This window comes from Anomalospiza imberbis, chromosome 9, assembly GCF_031753505.1.
Source record: "Anomalospiza imberbis isolate Cuckoo-Finch-1a 21T00152 chromosome 9, ASM3175350v1, whole genome shotgun sequence".
NCBI classification, from domain to species: Eukaryota; Metazoa; Chordata; class Aves; order Passeriformes; family Viduidae; genus Anomalospiza; species Anomalospiza imberbis.
In genome coordinates, this window is record NC_089689.1 from 24,943,272 (window position 1) to 24,956,021 (window position 12,750).

The 12,750-nt window shown below is 46.6% G+C and overlaps 1 long non-coding RNA gene across 2 annotated transcripts; it reads right to left on the reverse strand.

The window, feature by feature from the left end:
- Positions 1-3,746: 3,746 nt before the first annotated feature.
- LOC137478713 (uncharacterized) lies at positions 3,747-11,680 on the reverse strand. Of its 2 annotated transcripts, XR_011001752.1 has the most exons (4): positions 9,727-11,680; positions 8,003-8,197; positions 5,678-5,764; positions 3,747-5,554 (listed from the first exon to the last, which is right to left on the reverse strand). It is a non-coding gene; the product is annotated as an uncharacterized lncRNA (long non-coding RNA). The 2 variants fall into 2 exon arrangements; XR_011001751.1 differs by lacking the exon at positions 3,747-5,554 and having other exon boundaries at positions 5,616-5,764.
- Positions 11,681-12,750: the final 1,070 nt, after the last annotated feature.

Sequence of the window (12,750 nt, forward strand, 5' to 3'; positions counted from 1 at the left end):
TTTACAACATACATCAGCCCATAAAAAAAAAAAACCTGCACTTTCCATTTAAGAAAGTGATATTTTATAACCAGCAGTATTTACTATGGTTGTAGCTCCTTTATAGCTTTTATTAGGGTTGTCACCTAATTTTTCTGCTGTCCTTTCTTCAGAAAGTAGCTAGACCAAAATCACTGCATGGTCTGGATGCTCTTAAGACAGAGCACAACTGGCACTGGGGCCAGTTTTGATTATCTCCACACTTCACTTTCGGGTTGGCTCCTTGTCTTTACATCTCATACAGAACCTGTTTCTCCATTCAGCAGCTTGGTGAGCTCCTGTGTGCTGAAACACAGCAGTAACATGAGAGAAAGGACTGTGCTAGCTTTAGGGACCTGGGATGCAAAGTTCAGTCCCCCTTTTGAGGGTATCACAAATGGGAACAGGATAAAAACTGTCTCAGACAGGTTCCCCATGCTGCTCCTATGGGAGCATTTTCAGAAAGTTTTACTGAAACAGTTTCTGCCCAGCTGGGATCAGAACCACATTTCACTAACACACATTCAAAGTAATCAAGGTTTATATTTCCTTCTTGAAAGGGTAATCACTCTTTCAGCAATTAGTGAGCCTGCTGCATAAATGGAAAACCACCTGGGGGAGGGTGTTGGAAGTGCATTCACTTTGTGTTCCACTTCAGCTTACCTTAGACACAGAGCTTGGCTTGGAATGCACTGAGAGGGGAGTTGTGTCGGGAAATAACAGCTGACAGCTCCAAGGGAGCAGTCTTATTCATAAGCTGCCCTTAAATTCATACTGAGGCCATTCAGCTTGCCTGGAGCCCCTGAGCTTGTAGCAGCCAAACACACAAGTGCTCTGGTGCTCCCCCTTTCCAGTGGGAAGGGTGGGTAGGGGGGTCTGGATGCACTGCATGAGGCAGAGGCAGCTGCCTGGGTACTTGGATCAGCTTCACAATCACTGAGGGGAGAGGCACAACCTAGGCTGTTCCAGGGAAGCCTTTCTCCATCACCAGAAGCCAGGCAAGGTTGTTGCCTTGCATGTCTCACTTGCGTGGCTAGAGAGAGATGAGGTCAGAGTGTGGTGACAGAAAAGATTTGCTCCCTGCCCTGGAGATCTTGCAGACTGAGCTCCCTGCACAGAAGTAATTCATTGTGCATACAGAGCAAAATGAAAGGAGATCAAATCCAGCATAACTTCGCAAAAGCTCTGACATCTCAGACTAATACAGTATCTCTCTTCTAAAAATACCTGACTTCCTAAACCCAGGAGATGGGATGGAGCTGCTCCAGCTGAGCCTCAGTAGCTCACAAGGGACACATCACCTGGGCACAAACAGGGACTGCTGCAGGAGGGAAACACGAGGCACCAAGAGCACACACAGATGCAGATCTGTGGGATGCTGCACCAGGGCATTGCTGCAGTGCAGCTCCATGCTCGGCACAGTGCCTTCATCCCAGCTGCTTTGGGGGTACCTTCAGCGCCCAGGGGAGTGGTGGTGCTGGTGCAAGAGGCACTTCTGAGGCCTCTCTAACACTGTGTGCCACTGGTGTGCTTGAGAAATTCCAGTGGGATCACGTGCAGTATGGCACCAGTGTGATCAGAACAAAAACTCTGAAGAGTCACCGAGCTTGAATTGTTTCTACCTCCCATAAACACAAAAGCTGTGTTTTACAAAGCCTGTTCCTGTAAATCTTCCAGAGCTGAGCATTAGAAAGGGCAGTAAGAAGAAAAGTGCCCCAAAAAAGGGTGATTTAACTCACCCACAGTTAAATTCAAGAAATCAGACTGGTTCTTCCAAACAATTTTCTGAAATACTCTTTCTACTCACTGTAGAAATAACTGGGAAGATGGATACACACACGCAACAGCTGCTTTTCAGACACAGTTGGAAGTTTTGCTTGCCACACTCCTAAGGTATCACTGATATTTTTAAATGCCAGTCCAGCATATTTTAAAATATTTCATCTAAAATTTCATTGCGATTTTAAATATTATAGAGCTGCAAATTTTTTCTTGTGCAGTAGCAAAAAATAAAATCCTAAAACCTCTATTGTATTCATTCCACAATATCATGGGGTTTGGAGCTGTCAGCAAGCGAGATCCAGCTACTGCTGCTTACAGTCAAACACAATCTGAAGCAGGCTCATATTCCCTGTCCATAGAGCAAGCAAACCCATGTGCTGAGTGGAGCATTGCTCTGCCAGGAAGTCCAGAAGCTTGTTTTTGTCACCAGAACCACGTGTCTTGTCCCCAAGCCCCCCAGCCAAGCCACCAGCCTCGTGCTGCTGAGACCCCCGGGCCCTTGTCAGGTGTGGCATCCTCATCCTGCCCTGGGTGATCCTTGGGGTGAGCCCAGCCTTGCTCTGGAGTCTGAAGGACAAAGGGGACAGGATTTACTTCTCTGTCAATCCACCCCATGGCACAGAATACCCCGCACTGGAGACTCTCCCTGCAGGCGATTCTCTTTCCTGGCCCACAGCAGCCACTGCATCACTTAACCAAATTCCCTAAATTCCATTTCTGATAAGCCAGCCACAGTGGCCCAGTAGCCATCACTCAGGAGGAGCAGGTGAACCATCACCTCTGGCCTTATTTTGCCCATCCTGAACACCTGCTTAACACCACAGTCATTCAGGCCCTGTGTTCCCTCCTTTCCAAGGCCACCAGTGTGACCCTGTCCTAGACAAAGCCACATTTTTGGTGCCACCCAAGGTTGCTGAGCACGTGGTGCCATGGGGCTGGTGAGTGCCTGACCTCCACTGATATGCTCCCAATTTCTCTTTCTCCTCCAAGACCCAGAGAGGAGCCTGAGATGCTGCATGGCCAGAGCCCAGGTGTTTCATAATGACACAAGTGTTTATCAAATTAGAGGAAACAAAAATCCCCTAAACTCTAAAAATGAAGGTAAGCAATGCCATTGAAAGAGCAATCATTTACAAATGAATCCCTAATAAAGAAAAAAACCCTTCCAAAGGAAAAGGGGTTCAGTTTGGAGCCTTGGCTGTGCTGGGGTATCACTGTGTGTGTCACTGAGTGTGGCTGAACTGCCCCAGAAACCTTCTGAAGCAACATCGAGGCAACCTGGAAGTCTCAAAATACTAAATTTTTATTTAGTTACTTTTGAATGCACACAGTCATTACCTCCCCAGTCTGAACATCAGGACTGACTAGAGTTGCCACAATCCATTTGTTTTAAAGCAGCACTTAGACTTTTCTTCCTTGCAGTTTGCTGGAATTGCACAGGTCCCAACAAATTGATATGCAAGAATTAGCTTTTTACGAACAATACAATTCTGATTTTAAATCAGCACATGAGACAATTAATTTTGTAAGATAAGGAATCTGTTGCAAATATACAGCAGTACACCCACACATCACCATCTGCTGTGGAGAATTAAATGTACAACTCACAAATTAAATCCTGCAAAGTTGGTGCAAAAAGGTCCTTGCCTTGAATTTAAACAAGGCTGTGGAAACCTGCAAACACATTGCAAAAGATCATGAAAACAATAACAAATTTGTCCATCTGTGAGTCAGATCTAGCAGGGTTGGGTTTTGTTTTGTTTTTTATATTGGTGCATTTGCAATAAATGTTGCAGCCCACAATGCAAGTTGTATAAACTATATTTGAGCTCTCCTGGCCAGGAGGAATCACTCTTGGAGGTGCTCCTTACAGGTTCCAGAATTTACCCCAGGTCTTCTATTCTTACAGGGAAGAAAAAACAAAACAAAACAGAAAACAGAATTCCTTTTTTTTCATACTCAGTTTATTGAAGAAAAAAAATTGGCAAATCTGGCAATTGTTGTGGATGTTTTATTATTAGATTTATTAACAAACACTGCTCCACTGAAGTGAGGAAAAATAAATATCAACAATTACTGCTGCCATGAAAAAATTCTGACAAGCACAAATATCTGCATCCTTTTGACTCCCCTGAAGCCAAGCCTTCATTCTCTGATTTTGCCTCCCATGTTCTTCTGCTCTTAATTTTTTTTACGCCTGGCAGAACCACCTGAGACTAAGCCACGTTTCCTGATCTGCACTGAGGAGGTGGCTATGAAACCTTGCTTGCCAAGAAAGGCAGTGAAGCCTCTGGACCTGGACACACCACTAAAACACAGGGTTGGGTGTGAGAAGGAGGCTGGAGCAGCCTGGAAGCCAAACTCTTAGCACCTTTGCCTTTTCCGTGTTTGGCTTTGACCCCCAGGTCTGCTGGGCACTCACTGGCAGCCATGGGCTGTAAATGAGCCTGGGACCTGCTCCTCACACTCTCACCAGCTGTGCACCTCAAAAAAGTTGTCTTTTGCAGCATTAGGATGACCAAAGCTGTGCCTGTGATCTCTGAAATTCAGGTGCCCTTCTCTTTTATTTTTTAATGGGATGCCAGGAAAACGCACTGGCATTTTCCCAGTTACTACTTGATTGTACCAATAAAAGAGCTATAAACGCTGTCTCAAAGCACACGCTTATGCCACTGAGCCCATCAGCATCTGGAGTTCTACCTGCACATCCCCAAACCACGGGGTAGGAAATAAAAGATACAGCACAGAAAAAAATTGCTCTGGCTGGGTGTTCTCAGGGATTTTAGCAGGGTGGGTTTTTTTGAAAATGGAAAGATTTCCTAAACCTTTTCTGAGATGCATGTGCTGCTTTAACACGCACTTATCCTCTCACACACCTGGGAAGTGCTCTCAGTACACACACCCCGAGTATAATTTATGCTGAGGGGCCTGCTACATGTTTAACTCAGATAAAGTGTATCCGTAATTAAGAAATGCACCATCAGAGGTACAACGTGCGGGGAAATTTGCAGAGCGGATTCTATCAACAGAACGAATGCTGCCGAAGACTATTTAAAACTACAGCCTAATCAGAATACTACGCCTCTCTATATATTTATATCAATATCACCAACCCTTTGACATCCCCAGCACTGCTAACACTCTGCCTGGAAGCCGACTTATCGCAGCTGCCTTGGGCACACTCGCATGCATAAAAAATCAAGTGACTTGATTAATCAGGGGAAGTTGCTGAATCATGGGCTTGCAGCCGTGCCTGCCTAACCCTGGCTATCGATGGGAAACTGCCAGCCTGGGACTGGGATTAATCCCTATCAGCTAGTCCACAGACCTGTGTAGCCCTTTGCCAGCATTTTTATGAGAAATAGAATCCTAAACATTTCAGGCCAGAAAAATAGCCGTGTCAAAGGGGTGGGAGTGTGTGTACGAGAAGAGACGCCAACCGCAAGTGGCAAAAGGGAAGCGGAGCTCAGGAGAAGAGAGAGGAAAGCTGTGAGCAAGAAAATCCTGACTCCTCCTGGTAGCACAGCCAGAGGCAGCAGCTGCAGGTGTATCCCAGCCAGAGCAAACCCTGTCTGAAATTCAGCAGCCCCACCGAGGGAAGAGCAGGTAAAAGTGAGGGACATGTGATGAGTGGGGATGGAAAGCAAAGGCAGCCAGGCTCTAGCACCAGTGCAACTATACCAGGAAAATGGGAGCACCTCTGGGTCTCCTGGGCATGAGCTACCTTGCCTTGGGCTTTCAGAAGTCAGAGAGGCTGGGGAAAAAGAAATTTTTCCTTAACACATAAAGAGCAATTTGTCCAGAAGTAAAAAAGATAAATGTCTAGGGGATGTGTTTTATTTGACACTCCTTGTGAAGGCTCCTTTGCAAGGCTTACCCTCCCCAGTGTCTAACAAGCTTCACCTGCTCTCAGGACGGCTGGAGGCTTTGGGAGAAGGAGCTTCCTTTCTGTGCCAGCCTGTGTCTGGGAAAAAAAAAAAAAAAAAAAAAAAAAAAAAAAAAAAAAAAAAAACACCTTGGAAACAATTCACTAAGCCCCACAGGGACCATGTGCAGCAGCCCTGCTGTCTGGCCATGTGCCTCAGATGGGAATGGTGCTTTTTGTCTTGGAGTTCAAACCCTCCCATCCAAAGACATTATCCTTTCGTTGGATCTTCAGGTGAGACAAACAGCCACTGCTCCTCTGAAGGACCCTGTCCCAGCTGCTTTCTGCTAGGAAATCAAGAAACTTTTTGTTTAAAGAAATACATTTGCCAAATCTTTACTGCCAGGCAGCTGGTCGAGGCTTTTGCTTTGCTTTTTCAGAGGGTAAGTTAAGTGTCCTTGAATGAGTGTCTGGAATAAAAGGAAAAGGAGGGCAAGCACCCTTTGTGCCAAACCTCTTATGCTTCCTCCAGTGTGACTCTGCTGCACTTGTGAATAATCATATTAACATATATTAGAGGCGTTGTGTGCCAGTAATGGAAGAGATTGTGAAACCACAGTACCTTATCTATTAAAATAGCCAGAGCAATAATATCATGTCAGCTAAATTAAAAAGCAGAGAAGACATCAATCAGGTTGATCACTGCCTAAACCCAGTGTATCTTTGGCTACACACATATATATTTCAATATGAACTGACTCTGTGTGTATTTTCAATATTAAGAGATAAAATACTGCTCTTTGCCATGTTATGAACTAAGTTTGTGCAATGGAACAGATTTTTAAAGCTAAGTTAAAACCTCTTGAGACTGAGAGGTTTATAATGGAAATGCTGACAGACTCTTAACTGGAGCACTGGGATCTCTCTTTCTATTATGACCAGATAAACCAACAAGGTAATTCAATGTAGTGTTCCAGCTCCAAGACACTAACACACTCCTTCTGGTCCCAGGTGCTGAGGGGAAGTTAAATATAAAACTTAATGAAACTGCTGTGACTGACTACAGGGCTGGCTGGTTGCCCCTGCACCAGGGAAAGGTGAATTTCCCTCCTGGGAAGGTGTCTGAAAGGCAGGCAGTGACCGGCTGGTTCAAGTGCAAGCTCTGGCTGGAGCCTTCTAAACTTCACAGAAGTCAAATGGCTTTCTGAAGCCTAAGGGGTGGCTAAAGTTGGAAAGCTGTGAGAATCAAACCCAGTCTCTGCACACACACCAGACCAAGAACTGACTGAAAACACGGAGCAGGTCCAACACTCCCCACACACCACACAAGGTTGCTGGGGGCAGGATCTCTGCTCACAGGGGCTGGGGGACACAGGCCTGCCCTCCCTCCATGCAAAATTGCCCCAGAAGCCTTCAGTTTAGCAACTCAAATGCCAGGGAATCCAGCTCTGCTCTCAAAGCAACAGCTTCAGGGAAGCTGAGGTGTGGATGGGTGCCACCCCTGGCCCCAGAGGCAGGAGATAGCAGTGGGGCTGTGCTAAGCTGGCACAGCAGTTCTCCAGCTTCTGTCCAAATTGATGGCAAAGCTGCCAGCATCAGGAATGCCATTCATGTCATGCTTTGACACCCAGAAAACTTTTCTACTCCTTTTTGTGCCACTTCTATTATTACCAAGACTACTGGGAGGTGCACACGCTGCCTCTACCTACACATGAAATCCTGAGCAAACGTCCCGAGGTTGGAGGGCTGGTAGAACTGCCTACTGTCAAGACCGTCTGACATTTCCAATTACAAGACTCTATTTTCAGCTGCTTATAACTGTCATATTTTGACCAGTAACTTGTCATTTTTCCATCCTGGGCATCTGCCGCAGGCTGAATTTTTTTGGAAAGCTTCAGCCAAAACAATATAGCTATTCCCAAGGGCAAGGCCAGGGAACAATGCACTGTTTTGTAATGGTAAAAGAGAAAAAGAACTGACATCCTCTTCTTTAAGATGCACCACGACGCCTCAGAGTTTGGATAGGGGAGTAGAAATTTAGTCGATCTGTGACCTTTGTATTAAGGATGTGCCTTTTTGATACTGCCATGAAAATCTATGCAAGTGTGGCCAAGTGAAAGCATTTGGAAAAATTCCAACCTGACTTCTTCAGCAAACACTTTTCTTTCATTGAAAATCCTAAAAGCTCTGAGGATCCCGTTCTGCTGGACTCAACTTGCCCTCCAGCTTGTGCAGAAGGGAGTAGCCTCATCCCAAAGGCAAAGAGATGGGGAGAGAAAAGGCAGAACTGGAACAAGGAGGAGATGGAGGGGAGCAGGCAGAGTGATTTGCACCCACCAGAGCTGCTGGCTTTCCAGGGCTGGGAATGGGATCCAGGATCCTGAGTCTTACCATCAGGAGGCTGCCAGGAGGTGCTGTGAGATCCCACTGTGCCTGCTCGGAAGCAGCAGCTTTTACTGCTCCGAGCTCAACGTGGCTTTTCCTGGGTTCACAGCTCACCAGCAGGAACTGCAGCTGGAAGTGCTCCACACTCTGGAAATCAGGTGCCAAAATGAGCAGCAAACATTTAGCAACCCCATGCCAAACACGGGGTTAAACGCCCTTCCCAGGCCCACAGAGCTTTTGGCAGGTCCATCCAGGCAGCTGAACCGGGACAGCCTCCAGTGCCCAGCTGCATTCCCACAGCCCTCCCAACCTCCACAGCACACAAAGCAGGCACCTGTGGGAAAAGCATCCCTGACTCGCCTGTGCTCCCAAAGCCATCCTGGGCACCAGCATCTCCTGCAGCCAGGGTGGCAGAGGGAACATGTGACACCAAAACCACACACAAGTGGTGCAGGCGGCTTCTGTTTGTGGATTCCAAAAATTTTTACTCCAGGAATACAATCCTTCATTATACCCTTTGAATATGGAAATCCAGGAGAGAGAAAATGGAGGTGATTTCTTTCTTGAGAGTTGTCTTTGACTGGCACATCCTTCCTTTACAGAAAGCTGATGTTTACTACTGCAATATATTTATTTTGAAAATCAGCTCATCTGCTGTAAGAAATTACTCAGACCATTAATTTTGGAAGCCAATGCTGAGATATCATGAATGTTAAGAATTCTAATTATGTTTGGTCTGGAAAATTTAATGAATAAAAGAGACTTTTCATAAGAATCTCGAGCCATAATATTTTAATGCTATTGGCATTAATTAAGATATCTGGAATTTTTAAAGGAGCCCTCTCCTTCTCCCTTTAAATATTTTACTCTTACCATTAGAACAGAAACAGAATTTTGCTAAAGCCACAAAATAAAGTGCTCTCTGTGTCTGATCATCTCATTTATAATCGTGTCATGGCGGGAACAACCTTTCGCTGAAATTTTGTTTATGCTTCAAAAATTTTTCTCTTAATAACATCTTCCCCACCCCCCTTCCCAAGCACTAGCAGGCCTGGATTTGTCTTCTGTGCAGGGCTAGGGAGATAAAAGTCCAGATGATTTGGCATCCTACAAGGGACTGAACTCTCCGTGCCTGATTAACGATACTATCCATCTCAGAAGGTAGTGATTCCCTCCTTTAGAGCTTAGGGGCAAAAAATAGCCTAACCTTTGAATTCATGCTTCATCATCTTCCTCTGGCATTTGTGGCTTTCTGCAGGACACAGGGCTCAGTGCTGCCCTGCTCCCCACGCCAACCAACACAGCAAACACCCTGGGAAAGAGGGGGCACCTGCTCCTCTGCTTCTGCTCTGCAGCCACCCTGGGTTCCCATGGGTTTGGTGCCATGTCCTGGGTGCTCAGCAAAAGCAAATTTCTAGGGGACACCCTTGCACTGCAGGGTGTCTCTGCTGCTTGTGCTCTGACCAGTGGCAGCAATGCTGAATGCAGAGGTTAGAGACAGCTCTGGCTCTGAGATCTTGGGATGTGGGCTCATTCCCTGACTTGAGAGCTCAAATGAGCTCAGAAAGATAAAAGGGGTTTTTTGTCTCTGATCTTAAGCTCACGGGTTTTTACTTGGATTTTTCTTAGTATCTAAATATACAGTCACTTGCTAGTTAGTAATAGTGGGACCTCACCTTGTTTGATGGTGTTCTCAGTTTTTAGAGTGTCTAATTAAAGGAGGGACGCAGGAACTGCCAGTGCTCAGCCATTGAGAAAATGGAGCCAGTGGGTTTTCCAGGCACTGAACATGCCAGGAACTGCCTCAGATGGAACCAGCACTGTGCCATTGCCTGGGCAAGGCAGGGGCACGTGAATGGAACATTAGGGGCAGTGAAGAAGCTGCCATGCCCTCAGACACATTTAAAAAGGCATTTTCTCTTAAAAAGGCCACAACTGTAGTTGTGAAATTGGAAAAGTGAAAACAGCAAAACAGCATTTTGCAGTGGATCAGGGGAAGCAGCTTCCACAAGAACAGCAAATAACAGAAGGAGGAGGTTGAGCTTTATTTCTACCAAATTGGGCACAGCCTCCTCTGTCTCAGAGGTGCTTGGCACACGGCAAGGCTGCTCCTGTTGGGACACTGCACATCATCATTGCGGAGAGGCAGGTCACTGCTTCCTGGCAGCACTTTCTCCTCCAGCACAAACATGCAGATTCAGCAGGCTGCCAAGCCTGCCTGTGCTTATTTCTGTGCTGGGCACAGCCAGGTGTCACACAGGTGAGGTTGCACACAGACATACAGGAGGCCCCAAGGGCTTTTATCTATTTTCTCCATGTGGCTGAGAGAGCACTCAAAGGCACCTGCTGATTTTGTATGTTCGGTGCCGCGGTGAGGAAAATCGATGCGGGAACTACAGATGGCTTCAGTGGTACAGGCTATTCCAGCCTGTTCTGATGGAAACAGAACCGATTTACTCTTAGTGGCTTAACTTCACTGACCAGTATATTTTGTTTCATTATTCAAAGGCAGACACTGAAGAAACATGTTGTGAACATGCCTGGTTCTTTCAGGTGGAAGGAGGTGAGAACCATTTGTGTTGAAACATTTCAGAGACTTGTTTTAGTGACTTCATGTGGTTTCAAGAAGCTTTTCTTCTAATATTGAGCTGCCTTTTGCAGGTGTTTTTTTTTTTTCCTACACCTTGGGATCCAGTATCATTTCCTTGTTTTTTCTGCACTCCAGTGCTATCAGCCATCCTCAAGTGTTTGTCTCATCACTTTCAAGACTGCACCCCTACCCAGGAAAACAGTGAGGGACAAACTTTCTGCTCTCTGCAGGCTTTTCTCCCAATAAGCTGGAAAATAATGTTTGCTTGGCTCATATTCTTAGCTAGCTGCGGACTCCCCACTGATACCCCCTGCCCTGTCAATTGCTAACTAATCGCGCCTGCAGTAAAAGTAATCCAAACTGGGGAGTTATTTAGCAGCAGCAGAAGGATACATTAAAACAGATTATGCTCTGTGCTCCATTTCTGTCCTCATCCTCCGGGATCACCGTGCCTGGGCTCGGCCCCAGGGCACAGCCGCGCTCTGCAAAGTCACCCTGGAGCGTCCCTTCAAAGGGCTGCGAGGCTCATCTCAGAGGGACAGGCCACATCCAGGCCGGGGGTCTGTCCCCGAGGAACCGGGCTGCCAGGTGATGTTAACAGGCAGGCTCTCCTGGAACGCTCAGGGGCAGGAAGCTGTCCAGGAGGCTGCTGCGATGGGTTTTTAGCTTTCTTATCCTTGACACACAGGCAGCAACGCAGCTCTGAATTTGGTTTGACTGAGGCTTCAAGGGGAGCAAACCCCTACAGTATTCAGGCCCTAGGGAGGCAAAAAAAATGCACAGTAGTGATGTCCTGGAGCCAATCCAGCCTTGAAACTCAGTGGCTGCCTGGCATCAGGAGATACCCTGGCCTGGAGGGAGGAGCAGGGTTTCTGAAGGCCTTTGGAACAAGCCTGTGGTATTTCACAAAATCATAAACTCACAGAATAGTTTGAGTTGGAAGGGGCCTTAGAAATCACCTCGTTCTACCCCCCTGCCATGGGCAGGGACACCTTCCACTGTCCCAGGTTGCTCAGAGCCACATCCATCCTGGCCTTGGACACTTCCAGGGATGGCACAGCCACAGCTTCCCTGGGGAACCTGTGCCAGGCCCTCACCACCCTCACAGGGAACAATTCCTTCCTAACAGCTCTCTATCTATCTATAGATATCTCTATCTATCCCTGCTCTCTACCAGTTTAAAGTCGTTCCCCCTTGTGAAAAGCCTCAATCCATATTTACATCCCTTCCCCTGAGAGTGGATTTGTTACAAGGCCTTTATGTCTGTCCCTGTGGGTTTCATTGCCCCCCTGAAGACCAGCTCAGGCTCAGCACCTTGATCCCAAGACTGGCTTTCTAGAGATCCTTCTGTACAGAGTAACAAATACAGTCCTGTTACACCCATGAGCTTAATTCAGCCACCTGCAGCTGGGATAGAGCCAGTGCTAACACCTGAGGTGTCCTGTGGGGTCAAGAGGCCCTGGAGCTGGATGATGAGGGACACTGATGAAATGGAGCCACCTCAGCTGGGCACTGCCTCAGGCACCACTCCTGTTCCAGAGAACACTGTGCACATGGCTGGACCTTGCTGGGCTTCCTCTTCCCACTTTGTTTAATTGTGTGACATTAAAGCTGCCCCTGAGCCAGTAGGACAGGCGTGTGCAGAATGTACCTATTTACCTTGCAGGTTTTTAAATTCAAATGGGTTATGTAAAGCAGCACAGTCTACATAATTTAAATTGGCCTGACTTCTGAAAACTGCAGGTTCCAGGACCTGAAAGAAAGCCTGCAGCTAGGCTGAGTATCCAAGGGAGGTCCTCTTGGCATACAAAGATCAAGCACAATCTGAAATTCAAACATACCTTTACGCTTAGTTTTTATCTTATTTCAGTTTCACGCAAAATAATGTTGCCCTAGAAATGAAATTTCCCCGTATGTCTGGCACAGCTCTACAATGGCCATTTAGTGGAGCAGTAAAGCAAAGCACCAGGTACTTGACAGCTCTTTTTGTGTCACTCGCACCATGCCTTCTAATTCCAGAGAGCTACTGCCATGTACTCCAACAGGGTTTCTTTGCTTTCCTGAAGCAGTTACATGACTTAAGAGTTTGGTCATCTTTCCTGCTAATAGG